This window comes from Bos taurus, chromosome 8 (assembly GCF_002263795.3).
Source record: "Bos taurus isolate L1 Dominette 01449 registration number 42190680 breed Hereford chromosome 8, ARS-UCD2.0, whole genome shotgun sequence".
Taxonomy (NCBI): domain Eukaryota; kingdom Metazoa; phylum Chordata; class Mammalia; order Artiodactyla; family Bovidae; genus Bos; species Bos taurus.
In genome coordinates, this window is record NC_037335.1 from 105,170,987 (window position 1) to 105,188,208 (window position 17,222).

The window sequence follows — 17,222 nt, forward strand, 5'->3', positions numbered from 1 at the left end:
TCTTTGGAATTCTGCATTCAAATGGGTATATCTTTCCTTTTCTCCTTTGCCTTTAGCTTCTCTTCTTTTCATAGCTGTTTGTAAGGCCTCCTCAGACAACCATTTAGCCTTTTTCTTGGGGGTGGTCTTAATCACTGCCTCCTGTGCAATGTCTCAAACCTCCATCCATAGTTGTTCAGGCACTCTGTCTATCAGATCTAATTCCTTGAATCTATTTCTCACTTCCACTGTATAGTCGTAAGGTATTGATTTAGGTCATACCTAAATGGTCTAGTAGTTTTCCTACTTTCTTCAATTTAAGTCTAAATTTGGCAATAAGGAGTTCATGATCTGAGCCACAGTCAGCTCCCAGTCTTGTTTTTGTTGACTGTATAGAGCTTCTCCATCTTTGCTTGCAAAGAATATAATCAATCTGATTTCAGTGTTGACCATCTGGTGATGTCCATGTGTAGAGTCTTCTCTTGTGTTGTTGGAAGAAGGTGTTTGCTATGACCAGTGTGTTCTCTTGGCAAAACTCTGTTAGCCTTTTCCCTGCTTCATTCTGTACTCCAAGGCCAAATTTTCCCATTACTCCAGGTATTTCTTGACTTCCTGCTTTCGCATTCCAGTCCCCTATAATGAAAAGGACACCTTTTTTGGGTGTTAGTTCTAGAAGGTCTTGTAGGTCTTCATAGAACCGTTCAACTTCAGCTTCTTCAGCATTACTGGTCGGGGCATAGACTTGGATTACTGTGATATTGCATGGTTTTCCTTGGAAATGAACAGAGATCATTCTGTCATTTTTGAGATTGCATCCAAGTACTGCGTTTCAGACTCTTGTTGACTATGATGGCTACTTATCATACTGTCATTCAAAGTCAAAGCAAAATAAGCAAATGAACCCTTGGCCAGTTTGTAATTCTGAAAATGAAAGAGATTTTCTTGGGTGCAACACTCTACAGGGCATATAAGGAAATTTCCCTCCTTTTTTTGTTTTGTTGTTTTTTTTACTAATGGAAGTCCTTTGTGAAGACATTTCAGGAGAAGTGAGCTGTTTTTAGATCAGAAATCCTATCTTGAATAGCTACTGCGTGTTTCATTCTAAGGTGGACAGAATCAGTGAGATGTTATCTAAACTCCCTTCTCCCTCTGTACCCCAGCAGACAGACTTTCTGTTGTGGAAAACTAAGATGATCTTGCCATACTCTTTGCAGAACATTCAATGGCTTACCATCATACCCAGTGTAGTAAATCCCTATTTAAATCTGAGGGCTTACATCATTGGAGCTTTACTTCACCTCTCCAGAACTATCTACAGAGGTGTGACAGCAAGAAACGTGTCAGCAAAGTCAGACTTTGGATCCTTCTGGAAGGTGTGGGAAGCATTTTGAAGTGAGGAGAAGGAGTGACATGTTTAGATATTTGACTTTATTTTTTTCTTTCATTTGTCCTGATGGCATTCTCAGTGACACCAATTATATGCATGTTTTATCTCTTTTGTATGTCTTCAGGAAATATTTTTTCCAATTATTTTTTCAATTGCTTTTACTTCTGTTTTTAAGATCATTTTTCTCAAGTCTACAGGCTTCTATAGCTCTAGCGTTACTTCTCCCATAGAGATGGTGCTTTTAATGCAGGTTTAAGTGATAGTCATATTTTTTTTCCACTTTATTTCATTCCTGACCTTTTTGCCTAGTTCATTTATTTTATCACTGTTGTTGCTATTCCTTGAGTTCCTAATATTTTTTGAGCTTTTATTTCATGAACACGTGTGTTTATATCTTATAAATACAGCAAAATATTTAGTAGCAAATATTTATCTGTGGTAAGATTTTTGAGGTATTTGTCGGTCATTATTCCTTTGTAAATTTCCTTTTCCCCTTTCTTCTTGCTGGTATTATTTTAGATCCTATGCTGACTTTTTTTGTATTAACATAATCATTGAATAAGGTTTGCTTTCCCTTTATTGTGTTTTTGTGGAAAATTAGTAGTGATGGAAGAGAAGAGCCATTGGTAAGACTCAGCAACTCACAGTGTAACTCCTTGCAATATATACTGTGTGTGTGTGTGTAGGGATGGAAAAATGAGAAAGAAGTATAAACTTTATTTCTTTTTGTTTGTTTTATTTTTATTGAATTTTGTTGGTTTTAGAGAAAAGAATAAGATTAGAGGTACATATGCCTGCATGCTCAGTCATGTCCAACTCTGTGACCCCATGGACTGTATAGCCCTCCAGACTCTTCTGTCCATGTGATTTTCCAGGCAAGAATACTGGAGTGGATTGCCATTTCCTCCTCCAGGGGATCTTTCCATCCCAGGGATTGAACCCAAGTATCCTGCATCTCCTGCACTGCAGGCAGATTATTTACTGCTGAGCCACCAGGGAAGCCCTAGAGGTGGATTTAATTTTCCTTAAAAAGCAAAGTGAAGCTATGTGTTCTCAAAGATCAGTCTAGCTGCACTGAACAGATTGAAGGGAGGCTCAGAATGAGGTGAAGGAGCTATAAGGAGACGATTATAAAATGTATCTCGTAAAGTATGCGATGGTTGGTGGTGGTGATGATAGACTGAACAGAATGAAGGTGAAATGGTAATAAGACTTCATGACTGTTCCAGGCTCTGCCCTCAATCGCCTGTGATCATTTCAAAGGCTGGAGATATGCTTATTCATCTATACACTCCCAAGGACCCAAACCAGACACCAGGTAAATAACAACAAGTACTTAGTACAGCCTGCCAAGAATGCATATTTTAATTCCAGTTAATTAAAATATTGTCCTGAATTAAACATTTTACATTTCTCCTTAGAGACCGCAGAGATCACAGCGAAGGAAATGTGTGTTAGACATTCTTCTGGGGGGTGTCTCTGAGATTATATAGCTTTTGTTTGAGCCTTTAATGCTTTGCAAGTAACTGATCAAATAATTTATCTCTAAATATCTGTTTCCACATTTTTAAATGGGAATAATAATAATAATGCTACTATAATCTTGATGGGTTCTTCTTGGGATGAGTGAGTAAATGTTCAACGTGCCTCTCACAGGCCTGATTTGTTCTAGGTAAGTTCCTACAGGAGCCCCCACTTACGCTTTCTCTCTCCTTTCTGAAAAGGGGTCTCAGGCTTGATTTACTTCTCTTCTTAATCTTGCCAGTACTGCCTCTCTTTATTGCAGTCCTTTCCACAGAGTTTTGCAGGTATCTGTTTGTGTGCTCGTACCCCTACGAGACCAGGGATGGTGACGTTTTCTCCTCATATCTACTGGCACCTGAATATATAGGATCGTCAGTGCATTCTTAATAAAATAGTCGGTTCCTAAGGGCAGGTCATTCCTATCATGACTGAGGATGCAAATAGTCCTCCCTACTTCCTTTCTTAGAAACACAAGGATTAAAGCGAGGCCACCCACAGCCTTTGATCCTTGGGTTTAACAGAGAGGATCAGCTGTAACAGAAACAACCCAAATGTGCCATTTTAGGAAGACTATGTTTCTCAGACATATGGGCTTCAATGAGCAAGAGTCACAAGCTATCACGTTTTGATGAGTCATAAATGGCTTTAGTGTCAACCAGTTCCAGAAGAAAAAGAGAAAATGGCTTTAGTTCATGAAAGACTGCATTCCATCAGAGAAGTTACATATTTCTGAAGCAGAATACAGCATCTTAGGAAAACACAGTCTCTCTCTGTAAACGTATAAAATAAAGCAAACTTATATTACCATCTAAAAGCTAGATTTTTTTCTCCTTTGAAAGTGTAATTTGTTACTTAGTGAGGCCTTTATTTTTATTTGGGAAATTGAATAGTTGTAACTAACCCAATGGAATTGTGCTTTGTAAAAGTTGGCCTCATACAAATCAATTTCACTTCCTTCTCTCTAGCGGTGCCATAGCTCATCCGAGCCAGACAGTCAGTTGGCAATTGTTTTCTGAACTCCTGCAGGGTTCTCAGCAGCGCACTAAATGATGGATGGCTGGAGAGCTGATGGCTGAGGATGGGGAGGGGAGCGTCTACTGCTAGTTTAGTCACTATTTTATTGAAGCTGGCAGAAGAACTATTGCCCTTCCTAACGTCTAGCAATGCTTTTATGAAAACAAGCATTTTTGTAAACTAATTTGTTTTTATAGCCAAACTAAATACTATGAACCAAACTAAAATTCCAACTTGGAATTTTACTCCTTGTTTGTTATGATGAGGGAATAGCTGTGTATTTGTGAAGGCTAACTATGTACTAGGTACTTCTCAGGTTCTACAATTTAACTTTTATTTAAAAAAGGTTGAGGGGAGAGGAAAATTTAGCCTGGTCCACAAGAAGTCAGCATTATTTTATTGATTTATTCTATTCTTCTTTAATTAATTTAGAAATTACTGAAAGTATATATTACATATTTTACAAAGACCAAAACATTTTAAAAGGAGATACATAGGCAATGATTCCCTTTTATGCCCTAGAGTATCATTGTTGAAAGGGCAGACACATTTAAACATTTTTTTTTTTAATTTGGATTATTTTATGGTTACAAACATTTAAATTTAAACTTTTTTTTTAAATTTGGATTATTTTATGGTTACAAACATTTTTTAAAATCTTATCTTTCTTATCAAAGATAAGAATTTATATTTTCTATAATTCATATTCAAACACATTCACACACATACTCTAATCATGACCTTCCAAGTATGATTATATCACAATAATACCTAAAATACTCTACTGGTGTACTTACATTTTAAAGATCTTGCCACTGCATCAAACTTCACTGTATAGGTTAAAATTGCATTCATAGCTATATAGCTGTATCAGTCAGTCAGTCAGTTCATTCGCTCAGTCATGTCCGACTCTTTGTGACCCCATGAACTGCAGCACACCAGGCCTCCACGTCACCAACTCCCGGAGTTTACCCAAACCCATGTCCATTGAGTCTGTGATGCCACCCAACCATCTCATCCTCTGTCGTCCCCTTTTCTTCCTGCCCTCAATCTTTCCCAGCATCAGGGTCTTTTCAAATGAGTCAGCTCTTCGCATCAGGTGGCCAAAGGATTGGAGCTTCAGCTTCAGCATCAGTCCCTCCAATGAATATTTGGAACTGATTTCCTTTAGGATGGACTGGTTGGACCTCCCTGAAGTCCAAGGGACTCTCTAGAGTCACAGTTACCGAATTATTGTCCCAGCTGAGCCACCAGTTTTTACATTGTGATTACATTTCTGCTTTTGGATAGTTTTTTGTTTTCATTGGAGTTGATTATTTCCTCCTTTTTTAGCTTGCTTAAGTTCTAATATGTGTGAGTTTCTAAAGTCCCTGCCGTTATGTTAGTCTATATTTTCAACAGAACTGCAAAGCCCCTTTCAATGTGAACAACAATACTTAGTGCGATCAGTTCTAGTTTCTGTTTTGGGGGTTTTGTTTTTGAGTATGACACTTCTCGTGTTCTCTGCCCCTCAGCTCCTATGTGGAATGGTTGTTTCCCAGGCCTTTTATCTGTCCTCCTGAGACTTTTCATCTCCATTATTCTATTGCTTCCCTTTCCCTCTCTCCTCCTATTTTCTGTCCAAGTCTTCTTGAATTTTTGCCTTCCTCTTCCTTGCTTTACTCCCTCAGGTTTTTTGAGAGCATATCCTCTAATTCTTGAAAAAAAAAATGAATAGGAGAAGACCATGTACGTCTAAAATTTTTTTCACAACAAATAGCATGTATGGATAATTTTCATACAGAAATTTAGGTTGCAAGAAAAAGCATAATAGACCACAAGGCCACAATGATGAGGAAAGACCAGCTCATTTAGGACCTTCTGAGTCTTAGTAGAAAGTTTGAAACTTATTCTGAATGAGATGGAAAGCCACTGGACAGTATCAAGGAGCAAAATGTCAAGATGTAATTTTAATTTTGAAAGTGTTCTTTTGCCATCATATAAAGAAAGACTATAAGGGGGTCAGAAGTAAAGCATAAAGGTCTGTTGAAACTGAAATTATCTAGGTGGAAGAAATGTGTGTCTTAAACTTGGTTGGCAATAAAAGAAGAGGCTAATGAGATGGCATGAGTGTGTTGTGAAGAGTGATGCCATTTGATCATATAAAAAAGACTGGATGAAAAAATAGGTTGTGGGGGGGGATAAATGGATAAAATATAAAGAGATTTCTTTGGGTACACATTAGTTTTGAGAGGAGGTGTCAAGTGACAATTTAGATATCTGAATCTGAAACTTAGTTTAGACATGATATTGAAAGCTAGGGGACCAGAAGAGATTATCTAGAATAGGGGTTAGCAAACTATAACCTGTGGGACAAACCTAGCCACTGCATATTTTTTATAAAAAGATTATTTGGAGACACAACCTTTCTCACTTTTTCATGTAATATCTGTGGCTATTTTCATGCTACAATGGCAGAGTTAAGCAGTAAGCAGAGGACACACGGCCCCCACACCTAAAATATTTACAGTATGTCCCTTTATAGAAAAACCTTGTTGACCCCTCACCTAGGGAGTAAATATAGGTAAAAAGAAAAAGAAGGTCAAGGATGAGCTCTGGCATTTCCCAACATTTAAAAGTTGGGAGGATAAGGGTAATCCAGCAAAAGACACTGAAAATAACATGAAGAGAGGAAAACCAGGTAAACCTTAGGTCCTAGAAACCAAGCAAAGACATTGTCGTAAGAAGGGAGTGTTTAACTATGACATGTTGCTGCGGGGTGAACTAAGATGAGGACTGAAACCTGACCACTGGATTTGGCAAGATGAACTGGAGTGTGCTTGACAAGAATCCTTTGTGTGGAGTATTAACAACCAAGTCTAATGGGAATGTGTCCAAGGGAGAAGGGAAGGTGAAGAAGTGACGTCAGTGAATGTGGGTAGTAAGAACGCTTAAGATGAGACCTACCCTCTTTGCAGAATGCTGAGTGTATAATAAAGTGGTGTTCACTTATAGGCTCGAGGTTGATGTAAAATGGTGCAGATGCAGCAGAAAACTATATGGGAGCCCTCCAAGAATTAAAGATTAAAATATTATATATTGTAATATAATGGAAATAGCAACCCTATTCCCAGGTTTTTATACAAAATGCCTGCAACCAGGATCTCAAAGGTATTTACACTCCCTCTCCATTGCAGCGCTGTTCACAATTGAGAAGATATGGAAACAATCTGAATGGCTGTTGATACATGGGTGAATAAAGAATATGAGTGGTATTTTGAGTTTTGCTGTGAAGATTAGCCAAAAAAATGAGGTGATACTGAAAGCAGGCAAAGGGTCAAAGAAAGTGGAGTATGTTGGTTTGTGAGGAAGTAAACTTGGAGATAGATTGGCATGCAGAAGGTTTACTAGGTCATACTTTCAGAATCAACGTCTTTGAGAAGGAATGCAAAATTGAACAGAAGGTGAAGTTGGCTGAGATGAAGTCCACCAAAAGTGTCAATCAAATCCGGGGAGAGCTTTGAAGCTGAGACGGGCCTTCAGAGATGCCAAAAGTAGAGGCTCAGGCTTATTTATACCTTCATTGGTTAGTCATTGGATGAAGACTGCCCTAGGAAGGAGGGACACTCTTGGTCAAGGTGGCCTTGCTCTACTGAGACAGTTCCTAGAGGGGAATGAAAACTGACCGCTCTTGGTCAGAATAATTCCCAATGGCTGAGAGAACAAGTCTCTCATTCCCCAAGAGGGATCTGAATGGCACATTCTAGAATTCACTTCGAAAGGGCTTTTAAAGTATGGAACCCCCCGCTATCTTTCTTTAATCTCTTCATTGCCTCTCCCAAATTGTCCTTTACAGTTTTGAAAATCACAAACATTACCTCATGACTGAACACCAGTTGGTCCGTACCTTATGCCTTGTCTAAAGTCCCTTCCATTAAAAGACATTGACATGACATTGGCATTTACTTGAAGATTTGAGGATTATTGTTTTGATCCAGAGGAGCTTCTCAAAGACTTCTTGTTCCCTCCCTTTAAAAGTCTAACATAAAAGAGATTAAGGGTAACATGAAATCAATAGCTGATACCTTTGACCTTCGGAAATAGAGTTAGGTTTAAAACTAAATGAGAGAGGAAGGAATTTTCATATTGGATGTCTTTTCTTAAATAGTTTCTATTACATTCCTCACGCCTAATAAATGTCTCTTATTTATTGGCCTCTTTGTCAAATTGAAATCATAGGTGGAAAGAAACTCAATGAACCTCTGATCTAACCATCTGCCCCATACAAAAACACCTTCTATAAATGATGTGGCTTGTGCTGTTCATCTCTGCTTGCAGGCATCAAGGAGTGGAACTTGATGCTGGACCTTTCATATGCTTGAGCTTTCAGCTTACGTTTTCTAGTATTAAGCAAAAAATGGTTCTCCCTACAATTTCCATCCTCCAGTTGTAGCTCTATATTCACAGGAGGGTTGGTATAATTTCTTCACTGAAGGAGAGCCTTTCAGAGATTTATAGGTAGCTTTTAGCCTTCTTTCTTGACCTACCTACCCTTAATACTTCTCTTCTGATGGCTAAAAGTGTCCTTCATACTCATTCAGCTTAGTCAACAAAGCCATATTGAGTCACCTGCCCTAGGCTAAGGACAGGGCTAAATTATATGGATAAATATGCACCCTAAACACCAGGGAATAATTTCTACTATTTTTGTCATTCCAGTTGCTCTCTTGTGTCATTTCTAACCTAAACCAGGGTAATTCCTCTTGGTTAAGGATGTATTCCTTGCTCTTCTTTCTCATGCTAGATCCTCTCCATAGAAAAGCTTAGCTAACAGATACCACTTACTGAACACTAACTCCATAACTTGTGCTCTTAACTACTAGGCTAATCTTATCTCTGGTATCATGTCCCCAAAAGCATCCAATGCTTCTTCCCCAAATGGACTTCTTCCCTCTTTGGGTTGAACTGCATCCCCAAGAAAGATATGTTGAAGCCTTAGCTCAAGCTTCACATTCTCAGAATGTGAATTCATTTGGAAATAGGATTTTGCAGATGTAATTAGTTAAGATGAGGTCATACTGGAACGGAGCGGACCCTTAATCAAATATGACTGGTGTTATTAAGAGAAGAGGAAATTTTGGACATAACTAGAAGATGCCTATGAAAAGAAAGAAGCTGAGACTGGAGTGATGTTGGCACATACCATGGAATGCCTGGGGCCACCAGAAGCTGGAAATGGCAAGATGGATTCCCTCCTAGAGCCTTCTGATGGAACTCAACCATGCCAACTCCTTGCTTTCAGGATCCCAGCCCCTAAAACTGGGGGAGACAGGAAATTTCGGTTGTTTTAAGCTACCCAGGTTTTTGTACTTTGTTATGGCAGTGCTAGGATACTAAATACAACACCTCTAGGCTATGCCTTAGACGCATTTCATCTGCTCCTCGACATCCTTCTCTGATGCTCTCTGAGGCAGGTAGCATTGGGAATATTGATCATAAATGCAGCATCTTGCCTGCTGTCTTCACTGTGCTCACCTTACAGTGCTCTCTCTGCTCGATTCTCAGTGCCTACCTTCACACGGTCACTCCCTAAAAGGTCCTCATTGGCTTTTCATCCCCTTTAAGATACCTATTGGGTACCTACTTAATACCAGACTCTGGGAGAGGTGGCAAGGGCAATAAGGAGAACAGTCCAGGTCGCTGCAGCTGAGCTGGTGCCTATGCAAAGCTCTTCTCAAGGCTTTGCACACATAACCCAATAGATTCCGCATGGCCATCCCAGGAAGTAGGACCAGTAGTCCACACATTTTAACAGGTGAGGGAGCTGAGGCACAGAGAAGTTGAGTAACTTGCACAGAATCACACAGCTTGCCACTAGAGGGCTAGGACTTGAACCCAAGCAGTCTGGCTCCAGAGTCTGTGTACTTAATGACTTGGCTTTCCTGTCTCTTGGGAGGAAACAGCTCCTGCTTTCAGGGATGATAGAGAATTTTAGAGGAGCTAAAATATTAAAGAGATAATTGTGTGAATGAATATAGCATTATGAGCTGTGATAAGTGTTATGGAGGAAAATTAAACAGCATTAGGAGAGAGGCTGGAGGATCACATTTCCCTGGAGAAGAGACACTTAGACTGTAATCTGACGGGGGAGTAGCATTTTGCCAGGTAAAGAGCAGAGAAGAGAATTTCGTGGCACAAGAGACAGAGTACATAAGGCCTTGTGATGGAATCAGCCCAGACCCTGGGGTCCCCCACCTTCACGTCCCAGGTTCAGTTGGTCACTGAGTGCTGTTGAATCCATTTCCTAAGCATTTCTCACCTCTCTGCTTTTCCACAATCACTTCTGCCCAACGGCAATGGCCTCCTGGCTTCTCTCGGTGTGTCGGCACCTGAGTGCCCTGTCAGAAGGACACAGGGCAGCCATTATGATCATCTGAATGCATATTTGATTGAATATCTTTCCTGCTGAAAACTTTTCAGTGGAGTTCTCTTGCTTTCACATAAATTCCCAGATATTTGCTATGGTGCTCTGGACATCTGAGATTTTAGTATGTCCCTGAGATTTCTCTCTGTGCAGTGTCCTTCCTCAGCTCCAATAATAGCAGTCTGCACTCCCTACCTTTGCCTTTGAAAAACACCTCCACACCAAACACTTCAAGAGGTTATGGTGGCTCTATCAAAATTCAGGACCTTGCCCTCCAGGCCACCGGGGTGAGCATATGACTAAGAAGCCATCAGTCATTGTATCCCATCTCCTTAGCCACAATGACTTGTCTGAGGCAGTGGTTTTCAAAACTGAGCGTGGATCAGAATTACCTGCAAGGCTTATAAAAACAAATTGCTGGGATCATCTGAGTTTCCAATTCAGTTGGCTTGGGGTGAGGCCTGAGAATTTGGGTTCATAATAGATTCTAAGGTGATACTGTTGCCAACACGGAGGTGGAAGGTCAAGTACCAGCCAGAGAAAAGCCACAGAAGCTTATGTGCCCTCCGTAAAGCTCTCCCTTTTCTTTGGAATCTACTGCTGCAGAGATGTCTGGTACCTCTCTCCGAATGGCCAAACCTCTCAATCCCTAACACCTGGGAAGAGTCTGTCTGCAGGGTGAGATAATGTGGATAAAATAGATTAAATAGAGAGGAAAACAGACCTGGGAGTTGAAGGAGAGTTTGTGCCTCATGACTTTGGACTCTGCATCTAATTATCACCAAAGCTAGTGTTACTTCTATTTTTCTTTTTTAATAGGAACAAAAAACATCCCTTGATAGCCCCAAGCCCCACCCCTCACTCCTGTCCCAAGCACATTTTCTTATTCAAATGAGAATTATGGCATTTTTTTCAAACGCTTGCAACAGATTGGCCCTGATTATAAATGCATGGCCTTCAACACCCTGTCTGATCTGTTCCCAGCCTATTCTACTTTACCTCATCCAACTTTGGCAGCCTTTCCAATTTCTTTTGCCTCCCTGAGGACTTTCGCACATCTGTGTGTTTATTCCAGAAGGCTCTCCCCCAACAACAACTCCTGTTTATCCTTGCCTACCTAACTCCTGTTTATTCAGGTCTTCAGGAAGTCTTTTCTCACCAAATAGGTTGGTTTGATAAGCTTGGCCTATGTACTCATAGAACTACCTTTAATGACCACACAGTACCTATGGACTCATGTAATTAATTTTTGAATTTATGTCTCCTCCACTAGAATACAAATTTTATAAAAGCATAGACCTATGTTTTATTTAAAACTCAATCTGAAAAAAGATATATTGTACCTCATCAGATTTTTTTTTTAAGTGTGCTTCAAAAGACATTATGACAGAGTGAAAGACTATCCACAGAGTCGGAGAAAATATTTGCAAATCATATATCTTACAAGTGGAGTTCTCACAACTGAACCAAAAAACAAACAACTTAATTTAAAAACAGGCAAAGGTCTTGAGTAGACATTTGTCCAAGTATGGTATACAAAGGGCCAGTGAGCACATGAAAAGAAGCTCAATTTCTAATCATCAAGGAAATGAAAATCAAAACCACAATGAGATACTACAGCATACCCATTCCAATAGCTCTTCTATGTTGGAATTCTGGCACATGCTGGCACAGCTACTGTAGAAAACTGTGCGGTCGTTCTTCAAAAAATTAGACATAGAATTATGACCCAGCGACTCCACTTCCGGTTATGCCCCAAAGAACTGAAAGCAGACTCAAATAGATATTTGTACATTTGTGTACATTGCAGCATTATTCACCATAGCCAAAAGGGGGAAGCAACCCACATGTCCATCAGCAAATGAATGGATAAACAAAAGGTAGTATATACATACAGTGAACTATCGTTCATCCTTAAAAAGGAAAGAAATTCTGATGCATGCTACAACATGAATGAACCCTGAAACCTTATGCTAAGTAAAATAAGCCAGACTCAAAAGGACAAATATTATATGATTTCACTCACGAGAGTAGTCAAATTCATAGAGACAGAAAACAGAACAATGGTTGCCAGAGGCCAGGGAAAGGGAGAGGGACGAGTTCAACAGATACAGAGTTTCGGTTGAGGAACATGAAAAAGTTCTGGAGATGAATGGTAATGATGGTTACACAACAATGCCTGTGTGCATCACGCCACTGAACTGTACACGTACAAATGATTACAGTAGAAATTTGATGTTATATATGTTTCACTACAATAAAAAGCAACATGGAGAAGGCAATGGCAACTCACTGCAGTATTCCTGCCTGGGAAATCCCATGGATACAGGAGCCTGGCAGGCTACGTCCATGGGGTCGCAAAAGACTCAGACATGACGCAGTGACTAAACAAGACCATGTTAAAAATATTTTCAAGGGTAAAGGATATATTCTTACCTCACCTCCATTGTTGCTTTAAAAATAACATTAAAAATATAAAATTAATATGCCCAAACATTGTTAATAAAAGACAAAGTAAGTAAAAGTTACTATATATCCAGTGCTTCTCTGGGAGACAGACAATATATATTGCCTTCAAATTTAAAATTGTTCATTTTATCAAACATGATTTGACTTTGGTTGGTCTTTTATAGTTTACATAAAACAAAGTTGATTTTCCTCAGTTTTGTGATATAAATATTTCCCACATTGAGCAAATAATAAAGTTTGAATTTATATACACAAAAAAAAGCAACAGCATCAATCAGTAGCCTACTAGAGTGTGTGGCACATAATAGGTTCTCAATAAACATTATTGAAAAATAAATAAAGAGTAAATGGGTAAAAGACAATAAACCAATGATTCTATTAAATAGATGAGAAAGTAAATTTATAAACTTTGACATAGAAGGAAGAACACAACCTCTTTGAAAGCCAAAAATAGTTTATAATTCATTACATACAGTAGTGTAATCTTATTTTCCTAAGGGGGGGGGAAATACACTCAAACATACACATAGGAAAAAAAGTCTGTAAGTCCCATCCATTAATTGTGGTTGTTTCTGGAATAGAGTTATGGGTGATGGACTTTTAGCTTCTACTTTATGTATTTAGTACTCCTTGAAGGTTTTAAAATAAGCACAAATTACTTCTTATATTACGAAGTAATCAATACATATACTTTCATTTTGAAAAATAAATGCAGTGTTTGAAATGAAATGCCACACTTTCGATGTGGTCTGACCAGAGCAGGTTGAAGAGGAACATCACTGGCTGGCGTTTCGGAGGCTGGACTTCTAATTTAAGAGAGATGTATCATATGCCAGGCCCCCAACGAGGCGTTTTCTGGCCCTAGGTTAATTCTGGAAAGGTTAATTACTCCCACAACTTAGCAACCCCGCTCTCTGGAGGTTTTTTTCCGGACAGAGCATGGTTTTCAATACAAAAGAATGAGGAGATGCCTTACGTCAGAAGACCAAGCTCAGCAGTCACCTTTTGGGGCATGGTTATTTTAACTGCCTCCCCCATCCCACACATTGCACACAGTTGGTCTAACCAGGAAACCCTACCCAGGAAAAGTCCAGGCCTCAGGTGGAAAGTAAGAGGTGGCATTCAGCGTGGCAGGAAGGATGTTATTGTTGGTGAGTCATGTCCGGTGGCAGCTTTGGGGAGCTGCTGAGGCACCTCCCTGTTCTTGTCACCAGCGGCACTTGAAGTTCACACTGAAGTCATGGATGAGCACCCAGGAGCTGTTTTGGGGAAAATGAGTATGCAGAGAGAGAAGTGGATTCTTCGGTTATGCCCTGACTTTTAGTAAATGCAGAGAGATGACGGATTGTTTTGGAGGGAACACGGAGACGGTTTGGGATGGAAAGAATCCTCATCTATCAATCAGACACCCCAGATTCAGGTTCCAGGTCTGTCACTAGCTAGCTCTGGGATTTAGAACAAATCATGGAATCGCTTAGAATGTCTCTTTCCTCTGTGCAGCCAAGAGTTTGAACCAGGTGATTATCAAGGTAGGACTTAGTGTAGTGGCCACATCTTGATGGGGTTTCGTCTCCCAGCTGTGCCACCTACCAGCCGTGTGTCCTAGAGTCGGCCCTCCTGCCTTGCAAGGTAAGCCAGGAGAGTAGCCTGGTTCACTGCATACGTGTAGGTGCTCACGGCAGTGCCCTTCACGCCACCATGAATGAGATCATATCCCACCCAGCACACTGCACTTGTTAGTCGCAGTAATTAACCTATGTCTTTGTATACCTGGCCCACCCAGATTGTGGCTGGTCATGGAGGTGCCATGTGGACCCAGCGGAGTGTGCCACACCTCTTTAGGGATAGTTGTCACTTATCAGCTAATGGAAAGGTTAATGAACTTGTCCAAAGGCTTACAGCTAGTCAATGCAGCCACTGAGACTTGATCCCAGGTTATTTCCAAACCTCTTGCTCTTTACTTCTGTATGACACAGCTCCTCCTGAATGACATGTCTTAGGAAGCACCTCTTCTTTCCTGTGTGGCACGAATCAATGGTAATTTAACATCCGAAAACACCTTTCAGTTGCCTTGATATTTGCACTTCCCCAGGCCTTTTCGATAAATGTTCACATTCCAGCCACTTTTGAATAATCCTTGCCTGGAGTTTGCATTTAAGAAGGATCAGCTTGAGCCACAGCACACATTTAATGTGCACTTCTGAAAGTGTAGGAGTTTTCAAAATATTCTAAATCACTTCCCTAAGAAAAAAGAGGAAATGAACGAGTCATGCTGATGAATATTTGAACACAAACAATTATTGGGAAAACCTACAGAGAATGTGGGCTGGGAAAATTCCTTTGCCCCCAAACAATGTATTGATGTTTGTAACTGTAGGGATTTGCCTTCCTCTGTATTTCCTGTGTCTCTTCACTCAGTTTCCCTGCTGTTGCTGCCAGAAGCCTAGATCTGGCCTCATCAACAACCCGCTGACTGGTTTCTGCCTTGCTTCTTAGATCAAAGTCATTGCTATTAATTTCTTGATTCTTGCCACTTATTCATTCCAGAGTCAGCCATGGTTCTTCTTTCCCTACTGATGTTTAACTGAGTACTCAAGAGCTTTGTTATCTGACCCCAAGATGTCCACCTATTTCCCTCCCTTACCTGTCCTTTGCTCCAGCAATACTGACTGCTCCATGTTCATTGAATGTGTTCTCCATCCTTTATGCGTTTCTGACTGCCATCCCTTCTGCCTGGGATGTCTCTGTCTTAATCCTCTATGCCTAATTCTCACAGTTCCTCCAAAACCTAAACTCAGTGTTACCTCTCGGATGGACCCTTGCACTGATTCCATGATGATTTCATCACTCAGTCCTCTGAATCCCAGTCCTCTTGGCTGGTTGCAATGTTATGGCTCTAAGAATGCAAAGTTTGGGTCTTTGAGTGTCTGAACATTCCATCTAACTGCAACAGCCTTACCTGCCCAGCACAAAGAAAGATCACACTGAATGTTGGGAACTGGATATAGAACCCAGGTACTTTGATTCCTATTCCTGCAACAAGAATATGATTCAACATTTATTCAACACAATTTTGAGCTCCAATAATAGTGTTGTGATGAAGGGATCTCATTCAAGGTAAAAGCCCATGGGGTTTCCCTTGCAGTCCAGTGGTTGAGACTCTGTGCTTCCACTGCAGAGGGCGCGGCTTCGATCCCTTGTAGGGGAAGTTCCACATACTGCACAGTGTGGGGGAAAAAAAGTAAAAGCCCATGGCTTTGAATGGCCTTTAAAGCCCGTCATAATATGAGCCTTCATCTTCATTCTAACCCTCCCTCACTTGCATCTACTAACCCCTTTCCTCTTCTTGAACATGTCCTCACACCTGTGTTTTGTCTTTGCTCCTCCTTCTGCCCAGGATGATCTTTCTCCTAAACAAACCTGGCTTTTCTTCTTCCTGCTTCAAGTTTTCGCTTAAACATGCCTTCCTGAGTCAGGACGCATCCCACTATAATATAAAATTGCAATTACCTCCCACGTTGACTCTTCTCATCCTTTGCTTGCTCTACTTTCCTCCATAATGCCTATTGTCCTCAGACTCACTGTATGTTTTTTTTCTATTCATGTATCTTTTGATTCTGCCACTGGAATATTAGGTTTTGGAATTATTGATGAACATCTCATATGTAGGCAAGTACCTTATACATGCTAGGACTTCTATCACTGTTTGTTGAATGAATGAATGAATACAAAGTCGGACAGGACAGGCTGAGCTCTTGCCCTCTTTGTGTCTCACGGACCACCAGAAGAATAGGCTCGATTCAACACCCAGCTGAGAAGTGTTCTGGTAGCGAAGTTAGAGACAGCCAACTCGGACGAGGACAGCTGAGGAAAATAAGTCATTATCCTTGCCCTAAAAGAGTTATAGATTTCCAGATGAATAAATAGATAAATAAGTACATATCAAACAATATGAAAATGACTTGGCCAAAGGACAAAATAAACACTCTCTCATGCACTTCTTATCCTTTCTGCTGTTATAAACCCGTTGAGGATTTGGTTCAGGGCTAATTCATCCATGCATCCTTTTTTTCTTCACACCCCCAGGAACATTCCATCCCAGCCTCGCAGGTACACCATCTGGAGGGAGGGAGCATACAAGATGACTGATGGATGAATGAATGGGCCCTGAAACAATATGCAAGCATGTGGTCCCTCTCCGCCTTAAGCAATATAAATGCCAGTGGTGATTTGGCTGAGAGACGATTATATTTTTCTGTTTATCCATTTGGCTGGCACAGTAAGGCGGGGATTTCACAGTCATTCACTGACTGATATATGGCGTGATAAAAGCAGGCATCTGCTTGTGAGGAGCAGTGCTCCATAAAGCTATTCTGAGAAAAACAGGTCCAGTAAGCTGAGCTCACGCCCATTACTGGAGATATCTCCAAATTTATTACTGGAAGC

General features: G+C 40.4%; 1 long non-coding RNA gene across 1 annotated transcript in view; it reads left to right on the forward strand.

The window, feature by feature from the left end:
- The window catches only part of LOC132346052 (uncharacterized), a 61,352-nt gene that overhangs the window by 10,456 nt on the left and 33,674 nt on the right, over window positions 1-17,222 (forward strand). Inside the window, exon 3 of the long non-coding RNA XR_009495769.1 lies at window positions 2,596-2,684. This is a non-coding gene — a long non-coding RNA (uncharacterized lncRNA). The remainder of the gene's footprint in view (window positions 1-2,595; window positions 2,685-17,222) is intronic.